Source organism: Rhinatrema bivittatum, chromosome 12 (genome assembly GCF_901001135.1).
Source record: "Rhinatrema bivittatum chromosome 12, aRhiBiv1.1, whole genome shotgun sequence".
Lineage (NCBI taxonomy): Eukaryota > Metazoa > Chordata > Amphibia > Gymnophiona > Rhinatrematidae > Rhinatrema > Rhinatrema bivittatum.
Window position 1 is genome coordinate 55,514,282 of NC_042626.1, and position 13,571 is coordinate 55,527,852.

A 13,571-nucleotide genomic window follows, 5' to 3' on the forward strand; every position below is an offset into this window, starting at 1 on the left:
CCGGGAATATTCACTGGGACAGCGTCGGGATTCCTTTGCCTGGAAGCGGAGATCCGGTGCCAGGGTTTTCTCCTGTCTGAGCTTTTCACAGAAACAGCCAGCAGAGGGCAGCAGAGACTGGAGAGGAGAGCAGACTGACTGGGAAATCACTGGGGAAAATTTCCACGTTTTCGGTCTTGGCAAGTTGCTTGGGACAGGGGGGGGGGGGGGGGGAGCTTTGACGAGGTCCTTCACCTAATCTGAGGATGAATTCGGGACCTTCTAATCACTTTTTATTCTTCTGACCCCCCCTGGGCCTTGGTGGTCCCGTGAGAAACAGGCGGCAGGCGCCTAGGGCTGTTATAGGTTGAGATAATTTAGCGTATTCAAAATATCTAAACAAAATGACAATAAAATTAAATGGGAAACTTTGTAAATTTATGACGGCAGGTTGGTGCGATCCTCCCCCGCTTCCCCCCGGCCGAGATGTAAATTCAGCTGCTGGCCGCAACTTGCTCTGAGCTTTGCAGGTAGGGTAAAACGTAGGAACTACATTTCCCCACATACACCGGGGCAAAAGCCAGGACCGGCTCATCCTGTGTGGATTGATCTAGGTGAGGCAGCGACCCCCGTGCATTTATTTCATCCATTGACTGCTGCTTCCTTCCTGCTCATATGTGACTAGAGGTTATCCACAAGCTCCATGTCATGAGGGATAGCCTGAGTCGATCCTGCTTTCTCCATCCCCCATCTACGGATTCTTGTTCTGATGTGTTTATTATATGGGGGATGGTGGTTTCCTCCTTTAGATTTCCAGCTCAGTCTGAACCGCACCAGGATCGGTCTCCACGAGCTTCATTCACAACGACCTGGGGAACTTTTTCTCCCCTCCCTTCTCACCTTGAGAGCAGTCAGTGCAGTGACAATCCCGGGCTGGAGGGCCATGCACCAGACTCCCTCCAGAACCTGCAATCATGGGCCCTGGATCTGGCCACCAGACGACTATGGCTCCCTCCCTGCATGCCCTTCCCCCCGCCCCCGAGAGCTGTGAATGCTGTCTCTGCTGCTTCCCCTGGCGCTAACTTGTTCTGGGGAATGGAAAAGCCAAGATTCAAATCCAGATCCACTCCATGGCAGTGAGCCACACTGGGCTGACCCTGTAGATCCGATTTCAGGTCCAATGAGAACAGCAGGCAGTACAAGTCCCAAGATGCACTGGGGCAAAAGCAGGACCAGCTTAGCCTGTCCCGAAGGACCTGCGGTTGCAGGAAGCCCTGTCTATGGCCCTTGTATCCTCTTAACAACTGTTCAGGTTGGTTCAACCCCCGGAGATGTGTCCTGGAAATTTCTCATCCCCCCCCCCCCCCTTCTCCATCAACCCATTCTCATGACAACACCTCCCCTTCCCCACAAAAGAAGGGACAAGAGAAGCTTGTGTTGCAGGCTTATTTATTCGATTTCTCCAATTAACGGTTTTATTTTCCTGTTTGATTTCATTTCCAGCGAATCACTTGGTGCCCGGAGTGGGGAGGGTCAGAGGGGGAGATCACAGAGAAACCATCAGGATCCTTCCAGCTGCCGCTCTTGCAGAGAAGTCTCCCCTCCCTTTAAACAGCACAAAGAAAAGGGATCAGATTGTAAGCAGACGGCGGGATGCTCGGGCACAAGCCAGCGGGCCGCGTCCTGAGACTTGCACCTGGTAAAGCTGAGCTGCAAAGTTACACAGGGTCATCAAATTCAACCTCCCATGGGCCCTACCGGTTCTCTCTCCCTGCTAATCCAAAGGGAAGAGAGAAACACCGGGAGCCTGCATCAAATTATTGCAGGAGAATCATTAAAAAAAAAAAAAATCTTATCCCAACCCCTCCTCTCCACGGAAAGGTCAACAATTAAGCCTGATCCCAATGATTGCATTTTGTGAAAATTAGTTTATTTTAATATACACCACTTTACTTGTAAAAAGCAAAGTGATTTACAAAAGAAACAACTATCATACCCCACATATAAGCACAACATTCCAACACCCACAGATATATATATACACAATGGATAATAACAATCCCATAAATGCTCTAAAAATATAACTAACCTACATTTAAATAACTGCAATCTAAGTGAATAAAATCAGTAAAAGCTACTCCATAAAATAGGCCAGATCACAGTATTAGAAAGGAGACCCTACTACCTTTGAAATGCTTGTCAGAAAAGCCAGATTTTTAAACGTTTCCTAAATGATTAAGCTTGGCTTGTAGAAAAGCTCTCAGGAGAGCCGTAGGGAACTGGAGCTCACTTAGGGCCACAGCGAGAGGGAGAGGAAAGAGATGGAGAGACCACTGATGAAGGGAGGAAAAGAGAGCAAGCAGCATGGAGGAGGCAGCTGAACGTGTGGGTAAGGGATGAAGGAAGCTGCCGTATCCCACTCCTGGGGCCAAGAGCCCAGACAGGGAGGCACCAGGGGTTATTTCAGGGATTCCCTAATATCTGCCCAGTGTAGTGAGTTTGTAACTATCGCCATTACAAATTGCAATCTAAGAAAATTTAAGAATCACTGTGTTGGAGGCGGAGCTTATAATTGTGCTCCAATTGCCATCACTTTACATATCTCTAAGGGGGGTCATTTATCAAAGGCTTATCGCACGAGATAAGAACGGTGGAGGCGCTATTCGGGGCAAAAGCCAGCAGCCGGCGCACCACCATGGCGGGAAGGCTGCGGTCTTTCGCAGGCTTCATCATTCTGCGAAGAACGATGAATCCTGGCCCAAGAGAGATTCCCCTTAGAGAAAGGGTGGGGGGTACAGGGCACGGGTCCCGCAGAGAGGAAGGACAAGGATAACTAGGGAGACCGGGCAGGAAATCCCAGGGAAAGAGGGCCGAGGTATTATTGTTATTGCTAGTATCAGATTTGTACAGGTGTACACAGCACTGTACAGAGACACATAATGGGCAGCCCCTATTCCTTGGAGCTGACAGTCTAGTCAGGACAGACAGACAGAGGCAGAAAACAAATATGAAGCGTTGTTTTAAAAGGGAAAGGCCGTGATTGGGAAGAACTAAATCAGGCAGATTATAGGTGGGATTAATTGAGGACGGGGGAAAACTTTGAGTACAGCTGCAAGGAATGAGGTCTTATAGGATGGGTGGGTGGGGCCTAAATCCGATTCCTAATCTACAAAACGGGCAAATCTCATGGCACTTAAGACACAGCCCAAGCCACCGAGAAGCAGACACTTGGAGCAGTAAATTCCACCCTTAAAACTAGGAATCTCCTAAAGCGCACACAAACGTTGGACACGTTTAAAGCACAAAAATGGAGCAGGCAGCACTCCAAGCTGCTTCTCAGCTAATCTGATGCAGCCAGCCTGCGTTTTTAGGACTGAAAGACTTTATTAATAATAATAATAATAATAATAATAATAATATGCCCACAATGCTCAGTACCTCAGAGGGAGGTAGGACAAGGAGTCCCAGAGAGCAGGCAGAAGTTCTCTGCAAAATACTTTTCTTTCTTTCTTTCTTTTTTACCACTTGCTTATTTTTCCCGCCCAGGCCGGTTTTTGAAAATTGATCCAACAGGTTAGATTTAACCAGCTAAGTAGCCAAGTTAGCCAGTTAAATCGATTACAAATTGACCCGTTTAGGAATGACGTTGGCAGATTGTAGAAGTTGTCAGGCAAAGAAAGTGAGCCTGAGAGTCTGCGAGAGAGTCAGAAAGCCGCCAGATCTGACCGGCGACAACAGCTTCTCTGCTTTGTAATATCAGTTTGCCGTTTGTGCTAGTATACTCCCAATGTTTTACTTGTAACCACTTTGAGATCAATCCTCAGAAAGCCCTGGCTAGTTGCAAGGTGCGCAGTTACTTTCTTTGTAGCTAATTTCTCAGTAATTTCTTTTTGAAAATTGGCCAGCGCAAAGTGCGCAGGCAGCAGGGTGCGGGATCCAACACCCCCCCCCCCCCCCCCAGGATTGCTGACAGTGAGCAGGCTCTGGACCTGTCGGGCCGAGCTGGGTCATTTTCTGACAGGTACATTTGTCCAGGTGGCTTTGAAAATTGCCCTCCATCTGTATTGTGCTGGCAACGCAGGTACAAATGCTTGTGCCAATAAAGGTTCCTGATTCTGAATCTGAGAGAGAGAGAGAGTTAAGATCGCAGGGGAAGGGGAGCAGTCAGCAGAGTGGGTGCTCATGCTTCTCTGTTCAGTACTTACTCTTCCTGGGCTCAGTGTGCAGAGATTGTCTCCGAAGCTTGGTAGAGGGCCGTGCCCGATCTCTTTCCCCACCTACGGTAATAAGACCACAAATGTATCATTCATTCTTGGAGCTCTTCCAAAGCTGCCTGCCCTCCCATGCTTCCCTCTTCCTACCCCCACGATTCTCCCAAGCACCGTCCTTGACCCTGGAGCTCATTCCTCCTCGCCCCAGAGACTAAACGCCCATTCCCAGAGCCTGCAGCTCCACTGGCCCAGATTTGCACCTTCGAGCGATTATGACATCCCTTCCATCCTCCCACTCCTCACCTGGGTCTGGTTACAAGAGTTATGTAGTCCAACAGGTCTGAGTAGTACTTCTGTAGTTCTTCTTGTGTGGCATCCTCTCCAGGATGAATTGGCTGAGTCGGGGCGGAATTAGCACTGTGGCTCAGGACTATGATCACGCAGCAGGTGAGGGTTAAGAGAACGGAGCAGTGCTTCAGAGCGGCAACCATCTGCAAAAGCCAGAAGGAGGCCGAGAGAAAGTAAGGGTGGGAGATAACCAGGGAGAGAAAAGTTGTTTGTCAGGGGCGGAGAGGAGATGCTGAAAGAGCCAAGGCAATAAAGAAGCAGAGAGGTGAGTGAGAGAACCAGAGAAGAGTCAGGGGGAGAGGGAGAAGTGAGTTGGGGGTTACACTTTTAACCTCTTCCACACTGTTAGGGGAAAACAAAACAGGTCCCTGAGAGGTGCCAGATCAGCCAGTTTCCATTGTGCTGATCCCATCCAGGTAACAGAAGGAGTCTGACACTGGGACAGAGAAGGAAACACCCAAGGAATGCCCAGAGCCATACACAACCCAGAGAGGCAGAGACAAGCACAGAGCATGGTACAGAGAACTGGGAAGACCACACTATACACACAAACTGATAATGCTGGGTGCTCATATTGTGCTCAGAGCACCACACACACAGACAGGTAGAGCTTTGTACACACTAGCAACGCAAAGATACAGAGAGACACAGAGAAATACACTCTGCCCACACAGACAAAGTCTCAGAAATACAGATGTTTGTGGAGAGAGAGAGAGAGGGACCTGTGGATACACACAAGACAATTCATGTGCCAAAGAATGCTGAGGGTCTAAGGCTTGCTCCCAGACTCCTAGACCTTACTAACGCTACTAGACATACGCAGCACGGTAAAGATGCACCCAAGAGACGATCCCCTTGCAATGTGCTCAAGATCAGTAAGAGGCTTCAGGAAGTTCTGTATTGTAGAAAGCACAGTTACCACCACCAAGGCTTTCCTCGGGGAGAACCAGAGTTAAAAGATATGAAAGCAGCCTCAGAAAGATGAGTTTGTAGGCAGCATTTGAAGGCAGCCAGACAGGAAGCCTGACGCGCCAGGCCAGGAAGTTTTACTGCGGTCCTACGGTGTAGCATGGTGGAAGGGGGCAGCGCCGGGACAGGGGAACGGCACAGGCGAGAGCGGCGTGGCCAACGAGCAGTGGAGATCGTTGGATTCTGGACACACGTGAAAGGCGCGCGAGCGGACGGCTGCCGGGGGTTGAAGCCTTAACGATAGGGCTCCCGCTGCTGACAAGTTTCCATCGTGCGCCGCCCCAGTCCCTGTTAACGTCTGTTACCGTGTGTCCAATATGCACGCGCGCGCGCGCGGGGTTTTCTAGAAGCTTGAGCCGCATGCGGAAGCAGAGAGGGAGCCAATATAAAGACTTGAGAAGGGATATGCGATGGTGGCGACAGTGGAGAAAGTCGTGCGAGTTTTGGATAGACTGAGGTGAGGAGAAATGGTTCACTGGGAGGCCCAGAGGCGCAGGCTGCAGTCATCTGCCAGGGACGTGATGAGGGAGTGAGTAAGAGCTCTGGGAGCCTGTTCAGAGATAGGAAGGGATGGATGCTGGTAATGTTATTGAGAAAGAAACGACACATTTTAGCAGCGTTATGGATGTGTAAACTACAAAGGAGGAGAGAGAGAAAGAGAGAGAGGAGTGAAAAGATGATCCCAGGGTTGCGGGCTGGGAAATTGACAGTGTTATTGACAGAGACAGGAGAAGAGGGTTTGGGGGGCCGAAATAAGCCTAGAAGCCTAGAAGCTGTCGGCAGAAAATGATCATTGGTCCCCTCGCTCTGCTCATTTCCATCCGCCTGCTGTGCTGTGCTGTGATATCACAGGTCTCACTCCCTCAGTGGCCTTTGCCCTGCCCTCTTGCCGCTCAGGTCTCTTTCAGGCTGTCCATGCCTGCTTGAACTCTGCCACAGTTTTTGGCTCCGGTAGCCTCTTCTGGAAGGCTGATCCAGGAGTCTGCAGCCTCTCAGTGAAAAAGCATTTTATCACATCGCTTCTCAGCTTCCCTGCCCTCCCCTTGTCCTCGAGTTTAGCATTGCATGGATAAGGCTTCCCTCTGGTATCTCTCTGAAGCCTGCTAGATATTGGAATATTTCAAACATAGCCCTCCTGTCTCTGCTTTCTGCGGGCGAGTACATCTTTAGCTCCCTCAAAAACGACATAAGGGGGGTTGCACCTTACAGGCGAACTAACTTATGAGCTTTCCAGGATAGAATTCATTTTTGCTACGCCAGACTAACCCGACTGTCCCTCTGAATTTCTTTGGCTCCCTCAGTCTTTCTCAGTGTGACGTACAGTGCAGGCCAAGCACCGCCTCTGAATTGCCTCTGCCTTGCTAATGTCCCTTGGCAGATGTGGTCTCCAGAGCTGAATCCTCAAGGCAGGGATCTCTGCAGACATCACCTCCGTCTTTCTGCTAGCAATACCTCTCTTTATGTATCCAAATACGCTATTAGCTTTCCCTACTGCTTTGTCAGGTCTCTTTCCTAGCTGGTGATTGCTATCACCTCCAAAAAGGTATTTGGCCTTGGATTTCTGCATTACAAAGGTACAATTTTACATTTTTTTTTTCAAATTCAAGCATAGTTGCCGTACGTTTGACCATTTTTCCAATTTTAAAAATCTTCTTTCATCTTATTTACCCCCTCTGGCATGTATACTCTGTTGCAAATTTTCATATAATCTACAAACAGGCACATTTTTCCCTTCTAACCCTTTTCATATGTCACGTACAAAGATATCAAAGAGGACTGAACCTAGCACTGCTCGGTAGGGCACCCCGCTGGCCATGTTAATTTCAAGGAGGCGGTGAAGCATCCAAGTTGGCAATGTCAGGCAAGCCAGCTGAGGTTTGGGACTGCATTTCTGGGTGAGATTTCTGGAGTACAGAGGTAGATCTGGGTCATTAGTATTAAGATACTGAAAGCTGTGGGATAAGTTCAGAGCATCAAGGAAATGAGTTTCAAGAGAGACGAGAAAAGAGCTCAGGACAGATCTCTGGGGCTACTGATAATGGGAGGGCAGTGAAGAGGATTCAGTGAAGGGGCGATGGGAGAGATAAGAGAACCAAGACAGAAGACGATCCTGAAATCCAAGTGAAGGCTAGCTGATGATCAACGGTGTCCTGTTGCCGTATTACTTTCCTCCACACACAGGGTATACCCTGGTCCAGGGGGGTTGCAAATACGGGGCTCAGTTATGGTGCCCAGCTGATGGGACAGATTCAGGGGATAAATCGAAATTCAGAGGCCTGCAGGAATCCATGCAAACTCCTTTTCCCAGCAGATTTCTCCATAATAATGTGTGCTGTGGTTAGGCTAAGACCATTCCACACTCATCACTACCTCAGCTCTGGAACCCAAACTTTCACCCTCCTGTGAGGTCACCTCTTCACATCCAGCTTCTTCTTCTTTTCTTCTGTTAAAGCTCTAAATAGCGCCAGCACCAGTTTATTAATTTTTTCAGGTTTCAGAAGAAAACGGACACTGAGTAAAAAGTCAGCCTTGAAGGCAGTCACCCTTCCTGCCCTCGTCGTCCTCCAGTCAGCTTCAGAGACCCGACCCACCCAGAGCAGTCTCTAAAACTTTGCCCGAGAGAGAGAGAGAGAGATACTCACAGTGATTCGTGCAGCCACGAGATGAGGACAATATGCAGTGCTGGTTCCCTCCGTTCATCTGCTGCCCGAGCGGCGAGTCAAGGTGGGATATATCCTTGCATCCCCCCCCCCCGGCCCCCATCCTCCCCCCACCTCCCACCGCTCTGTCTCCTCCCTGTCCCATCATCCACATAGGAACACCGGGCGCCTGCGTTCCTTTCCCATATCTGGATTTGATACCCCCCCCCCCCCCCACACATCCACCCATTTCCACTCCCTACCTGCTGTCTTTGCCATCACAGAAAGAAAGATCACCTTTATTTCTTTCCTCTTGAAACTCTGATAAGGTTTATATAGTCGCTGAGGGCAGTGTCCTTTCCCTGCATTTTCCCCTAGCTGTGGAACTTCCAGCCTCCTGGTTACTGAGCGCGATGATCAGATTTGTCATCACAAGCCAATGGGGTCTCCTATCGTTTTGTGGGGGGCAGTGAATTCTGTTTCGCTGGACATTTATTCATGATTTCCTTCATGTCTCCTCGTTTTCCCAGCTGGCTACAGAAGCCCTTTGTTCAGCAGCAGCACAGAGCGGTTAATATTTCATCTGAATTATTTGTAGTCAAAGATGTTACATGCCTCTCTTCCCTATCCCCTTTTCCCTCCCCCGTCCCCTCCTTCAGCCAATGTTACCTGCAAGAGCACTGAGCAGAGGCACCAAGGGGGCTTGGATACTCCACACTCTTCAGCTTGGTAGTTTCAGCTGACCTTCCAATACGGGATCCAGAAACTCCTCGTGCTGCCTGCCTTAACTTCCATCTCTGCCACTGAGCTTCGTGACCCTGAGAAAGTCACTTACCCTCTCTTGCTGAACAGTTTCAGCACATTCCCTGCAGCTTTGGCTGTTCTTCATGCTCTGACTTGCCAACCCCTTTGGTTTATTTATTTGTTCAAACACATACATGTCACATTTTTCAAGGCTCCAAGCAGCTTGCAATGTCACATCTGTAATTTAAAAAGCCCCCAACACATGAATAACAGAATAAAAGACATAAAATTTATAAAACATCAAAATATAAATGATCTCATCACAGACCATTAATTCCTGGCGGGCATAAAACATCAAGTCATCAGGATAATTGAAAGGTTTGAGAAAAAAAAGATGGGTTTTTTTGCCACTTCTTCTTAAAAGTTTTAAAAGAGGCCTCCTGGGATGTGGAGACTCAAAATGGCCAACTAGAGAGAGGCACGGATTTTTGAGCTCCGCATTTCTTTATCTACTTTTCAAAAAAAGAAAAGCCTCATACCAAGCGGAAGGCCAGGATCGGGGAGATGATCTCAGTCACCCCCAGGTCTGACTCCCTCCAGCCATCGATTGGGTTCTTCATCTCAGCATCTGAGCTTTCACTGGTGGCATCCTTGGCAGGTCAAGCTGCAGAGCGAGTGGCTTCCACGCCAGACCTTGATGTTACGCTTAGCCCCAGTCCTCTGTCGACACTGCCTCTCCATCTCCAGAGGGCTTCTTCAGCGGACTCCTCACCGCCATGTGGATTGCAAAACCCTAGATCGGCGGTTTCTGGGGAGGAGCCCCCAGATGAAGCCGCGGCATGTTCCAGTGGGGCGCAAGAGGTTTCTCCCGCACCCCTAGAATATTTTCCAGCTACCATGGGTAAAGAAGAGCCTGTTCACAGGCCTCCAACCCTGATTTCGACACCAGAGATGAATGGGGGAAATCTACGAGAGACTCAAGTTAACCAGACAGGTCAAGGTATGGCCTTTGCGAGAACCTTCTGTGATTACCTTGGTCTCAGTTTGGTCTGCATTAATGGCTCTCCAAAATTATATTTCTACATTAGTAGATGTAACTTCTACTTTTTCTCCTCGTATCCAAGTTATTGAAACTGAGTTGGGCTCTCATACTAAAAAAAATTGAAGATCTGGGGAAACAAGTTACTTCTGTACAGCAAGTTCAAGAATCTTTAATAAAGTCTGATAACTCGTTATCAAGGAAGATGGAAAATTTGGAAAATTCTCTTTGCTATTTAAATCTTCAAATTTAGAATTTTCCTCAATCCGATCTAATTTCACTTATTGATATGTTTAAAAAATATATAGAAGACATTCTTAAAATTCCTGTGGAAGCTACTCCCAACATTGCCAAAAGCTTATATGATAAAGACTATTCAAGCCCAAACATCTGGCCAACTTCAAGATATGGATCCAGACTTGACTCAACAATTGGAAACATCTACAGAAGCCTCTGTTTCTCAGTGTGGGACCTTATTCATTTCTTTTGTTTTCTCTCAAGACAGAGACTTTGTTCTTAGAGCTTTTTTTCATCATGGAATATCTTCCTTTTATGGTCATTGAGTCTGGATATATCCTGACTTTACACACACTACTCAGGGAACGTCGTAAAAAAATATCTTAGAATGCGTTCTGAAACCATAACATTAGGCACAAAGTTCACTCTTAGATTTCCATGTAAATGTGTGATTTCTCATTTAGGATCGAGATTTATTTATTTCGAGCCTGACCTTTTCCGTCTCTAGATTGATGCACATACCCAAATTGAGTCTGCTTAACTGTATGTAATTTCATTGGAACTAGATTATATACTCACGCTGCCTCCCTTTTTCTTAATTTACTTTTCCCTTTGAAGTAACTCGCTCTTTTATTTCTTCCCTTTTTCTTGAGGCTCCCTATTTTCTTTTATTATCTTTCCATGAGACTTTAGTTTATTTTCATATAATATCTTTTCCCTTTTTATTATTATTATTATTTTTTTTTTTTACATTTCCTTTATCATTTTCATATGGCTGTAAACCTTATTTCATGGTAATTTCTTGCAAGTGTTTTCACTTGTATGTATGTCTGAAATTTCAATAAATAAAATGTTTTAAAAAAAGAATCCTCCTTCCTCGCTGCGTATGGCAGGCTGTTCCATAATAATGATCCAGCAACAGCCAACATGCAGTTCCTTCATGCAGCCGGCCGAAAGATCTTAAGTTCCGCTCAGGCCTATCAAGCTTAATTTGAATTTCGAATTATTAAAGGATATATATATCGTACTTTCACAGGAACTATTACAAGGTGGCTTACAAAACGACATTCATAAAAACAGAATACAAAATACATTCATAATAATAATTTAGACATTGCGGGCTGACACTAAAGATCAGTTTATGACTCAGGAGCCTTTGGATCGCAAATAATTAAATAATTAAAGAGCACTCAGTCCAGGTCATTAGCCAGCTTAAACAAATAAGTCTTTAAGGCCTTCTTAAACTGGTTGATCCTACCAGTCATTCTGATGTTGTCAGGTAAAGAATTCCAGAGGAACTGGACCCACTAAGGAGAAGACTCTGTCTCTTGTTATTTTAAGAGCAGGAATCTCTAGCAGACATTTTCCTTCCGATCTGAGAGAGAGTGCAGATCTATAGATTCTTAAAACGGAGCTGATCCAGCATTTAGTATCCTCATGTACTGATGTGTGGTTCAGGTTCAATATTTTATATTTTACCCTAAGAGTGTGGGAGATGTGTTTATGTAGCGGTTTGTTAGAGAGAATGTGAGACATAGTATTTTGAACTGGTTGCAAAGGTTGGTTTGGAAGCGCATGGTTCGGAATTGCTGTATCTTTGGAAGATACTAAGAGAACAGGAAACTAAGGCATCCCAGTAGAGAGGTTGCAAATGCAGTGAATGCTAAAATGGACAAGGTGCCTGCCGTTAAGTAAAGAGCAAACAGAACAGAAAGATTCTAAATTATCCCACTAACTGATGAGCAGGTTGTTAATACAAACAAATATTATCGTTGAAATGTCTGTTATACAAATGCTAGAAGTCTAAAAAATAAGATGGGAGAGTTAGAGTGTATAGAACTGGATGAAGAGGTAATTATAATTAGTGATTCAGAGATCTGGTGGAAGGAGGATAACCAATGGGTCACTGTGATACCAGGGTACAAATTATATCGAAATGATAGGATGGATCACATTGGTGGAGAGGTCGCACTATATGTTAAAGAAAGCATTGAGTCAAACAGGATAAAAGTTCTTCAGGAAACAAAATGCAATGTTGAATCTTTATGGATAGAAATTCCAAGTCTATTACCAGAATGAACAAACTGACAATGAAATGCTAACAGAAATTAGGGAAGCTATCAAAATCAGCAGCACAGTAATATTGGGTGATTTCAATTATCCCACTATTGACCGAGTGAATGTTACATCAGGACATTCTAGCAAAGTAAAATTCCTAGATGAAATAAATTATTGCTTTATGGAGCAGCCGGTACAAGAACCAACAAGAGGGGGAAACATTTTAGATCTAGTCCTTGGTGGAACACAGGATTTAATGTAAGAGGTAACAATGTTAGAGCCATTAGACAATAGTGATTACAATGTGATAAAATTTAACTTAATAACTAGAGTTGACGATGATAAAAGAAGAAAATGGTTAGGTAAAAATGAAAGGAGCAGCTGCAAAGGTTAGGAGTTTACATCAAGCATGGATATTATTTAAAAATACTATCTTGGAAGCCCAGATCAGATGTATTCCATGAAGCAGAAAAGGTGAAAGGAAGGCTAAAAAACTACTGGCATGGTTAAAAGGTGAGGTGAGACAATATAATATCTAAAAGAACATCTTTCAAGAAATGGAAAAGGGATCCAAATGAAGGAAACAGGAAACAGCGTAAACACTGACAAATTAGATGCAAACCATTGATAAGGGAGGCAAAGAAAAGAAACTTGCCATGGAAGCAAAACTCAGAAACTTTTTCAGGTACATTCGAAGAAGAAAGCCTGCGAGGGAGTCAGTTGGACCATTAGATGATCAAGGGGTAAAAGGGGCACTTAGGAATGACAAAGTCATAACAGAGACACTTTGCTTCAGTCTTCACTGAGGATGATGTAAGAGATATACCCATGCCAGAAATGATATTCAAAAGCGATGATTCAGCAGAACTGAAACAAATCTCAGTGTATCTGGAAGATGTTCTAGGGCAAATTGACAAACCAAAGAGTAGCAAATTATCTGGACCAGATGGTCTACATCCCAGAGTGCTGAAAGGACTGAAAAATGAAATTGCAGACCTGCTTTTAGTAATTTGTAAACTATCATTAAAATCGTCCATGGTGCCTGAAGATTGGAGGGTAGCCAATGTAACGCTAATTTTTAAAAAGGGATCAAGGGCGATCCAAAAAAACTACAGACCAGTGAGTTTGACATCTGTGCCAGGCAAAATGGTAGAAATTATCATAAAGAACAATATATATATATAGATAGATAGGCATAAATTTTGGGACAAAACCAAAATGGATTTAGCTAGGCTAGGTCTTGCCTCACCAATCTGCTACATTGTTTTGAGGGCGTAAATAAATACAAGGTGAACCAGTTGATATAATGTATTTAGATTTCCAGAAAGCATTTGACAAACTCCCTCA

The 13,571-nt window shown here is 45.6% G+C and overlaps 1 long non-coding RNA gene across 1 annotated transcript; it reads right to left on the bottom strand.

Annotated features, from left to right (window-relative positions):
* Window positions 1-1,411: 1,411 nt before the first annotated feature.
* LOC115074587 lies at window positions 1,412-8,224 on the bottom strand. Its single transcript, XR_003852287.1, has 4 exons — window positions 8,150-8,224; window positions 4,494-4,681; window positions 4,185-4,256; window positions 1,412-1,584 (listed from the first exon to the last, which is right to left on the bottom strand). It is a non-coding gene; the product is annotated as an uncharacterized LOC115074587 (long non-coding RNA).
* Between the last annotated feature and the right edge of the window lie 5,347 nt (window positions 8,225-13,571).